The 1903-nt window shown below is 36.5% G+C and overlaps 1 long non-coding RNA gene across 2 annotated transcripts in view; it reads left to right on the top strand.

Moving 5' to 3' along the window:
* The window catches only part of LOC106880770 (uncharacterized), a 191443-nt gene that overhangs the window by 168731 nt on the left and 20809 nt on the right, over positions 1–1903 (top strand). For both annotated transcript variants that reach the window (XR_008266803.1, XR_008266804.1), the window contains exon 5: positions 1451–1501. This is a non-coding gene — a long non-coding RNA (uncharacterized LOC106880770). The remainder of the gene's footprint in view (positions 1–1450; positions 1502–1903) is intronic.

Here is a 1903-nt window from a genome sequence, read left to right as displayed (position 1 = left end):
TCTTCTTCTTCTTCTTCTTCTTCTTCTTCTTCTTCTTCTTCTTCTTCTTCTTCTTCTTCTTCTTCTTCTTCTTCTTCTTCTTAATAGGGCAGTGGATTTATAGAGTCATTAGAGCGTTGGAAAACAGCTTGGTTCTGTTTGCTCGGTTTTTTTCTTTTTTTCGTTCTGAATTAAAATACTGCCGAGGTTAACTTCGCCCTTCATCTCTCCCAGAGTCGATAAAACATGGTACCGTTCAAAGTGGGGACGATTTAATCGAGTTACAAACACCTCTCTCCTCAAAATTGTCGACCTTGTGCCGGTATCAGAAACCATTATTAAAGGCGACGCTGGTAGAATCGTTGGAGCAGCAGAAAAAATGCTTTGCGAAATTTACTCCCTTTCTTTATATTCTGATTTCAAATTTCGCCAAAGTGAACTTTGCTTTTCTTTCTTCCGATTAGATAAACTAAAATACCAGTTATAAACTAGGATGGATGCAATCGACTAATCCACTTCCCTCAAAATTGCTGGCATTGAGCAAAAATTTGAAACAATTATTAAAAAAGTGGTGCGCGTCGAACAAAATGCTGAGCGGCATTTCTTCCGGCTCTCTCTATGTTCTGAGTTCAAGCTTTGCGGTCGATGTAACCGACCTGTTCTCTCCCCACAAAATTGCTGGCCTTGTACCAAAATTTGAAACAATTATTATTATTATTATTATTATTATTATTTAAAAGCCAGTGCCCGTCGGACAAAATGCTGAGTAGCGTTTCTTCCGGCTTTTTACGTTTTGAGTTCGGGCTGTGCGGTCGATATAACCGACCTGTTCTCTCCCCATAAAATTGCTGACCTTGTGACAGAATTTGAAATCACTATTAAAAAAAAAAAAAAGAAATAAGGCGGTGAACGGGCTGATTCGTTAGCATGTCGGACAAAATGCCTAGCAGCATTTCATCCGGCTCATTACGTTCTTAGTTCAAATACCACCTATGTTCAACTTTGCCTTTCATCCTTTGGAATGTGGGAGGTGGGGGGGGGCGGTTGATGCAATCAACTTGCTACTTTCCCCCACTCAGAATTCCTAGCCTTGTACCAAATTTAGAAATAATTATTGTTGTTGTTGTTGTTGTTGTTATTATCAATGGTTAATATGTGCTATATCATTGCATGGTATGATATGGCGCCGTAAGATATGGCGTGATATTATGGTGTGGTACTTCTGTTCCGTCAAGAATCATGTGGTTTATAGCACTGTCTTGTGTAAGCAAACATGTCAACATTTGAAAGAAATCTAGCAATAAACACCCACTTGGAGAATACGGATGATCAACTTCAACTTGGAGGGAAACAGTTATGCATTTTTATCAATAATTTTTTTTTTCTTTCTGCAATCTTCTAAAAATTTTAAATTAATTTTCTGCTTGAAATCATTGAATTTGTTTTAATGTATTATTTCTATTTATTTCAGCAGAAAATTTATTCCGAAGTGAATTTATTGACAGAATGTATCTTCATCATTGTAAGTTATTATTCGATTTTCGTTTTTATTTTCCTTTTTTATTTCGTCCTGTACGCAGTTTTTTTAATTTTTTTATTGATACTTAACCTTGAATCGACTTTTATTATTCTAAATATGATTATTATTATTTCTCTCTCTCTCTCTCTCTCTCTCTCTCCCTATATATATATATATATACACACACACACGACGGGCTTCTTTCAGTTTCTGTCTGCCAAATCCACCTGCAAGGCTTTGGTCGGCCTGTGGCTATAGCAGAAGACACTTACCCAAGTGGGACTGAACGTGGAACCCTGTCGTTGTGAAGCAAACTTCTTCACCCTTGTACCAGGCAAATAGATAAATAAAATTAGATTAAAAGAAAAAAAAACAATTATAAGATTGAACAGAAACGCACATATA

The sequence above is a fragment of the Octopus bimaculoides genome, chromosome 2 (assembly GCF_001194135.2).
Source record: "Octopus bimaculoides isolate UCB-OBI-ISO-001 chromosome 2, ASM119413v2, whole genome shotgun sequence".
Lineage (NCBI taxonomy): Eukaryota > Metazoa > Mollusca > Cephalopoda > Octopoda > Octopodidae > Octopus > Octopus bimaculoides.
This window is presented reverse-complemented; position numbering and strand designations above follow the sequence as displayed.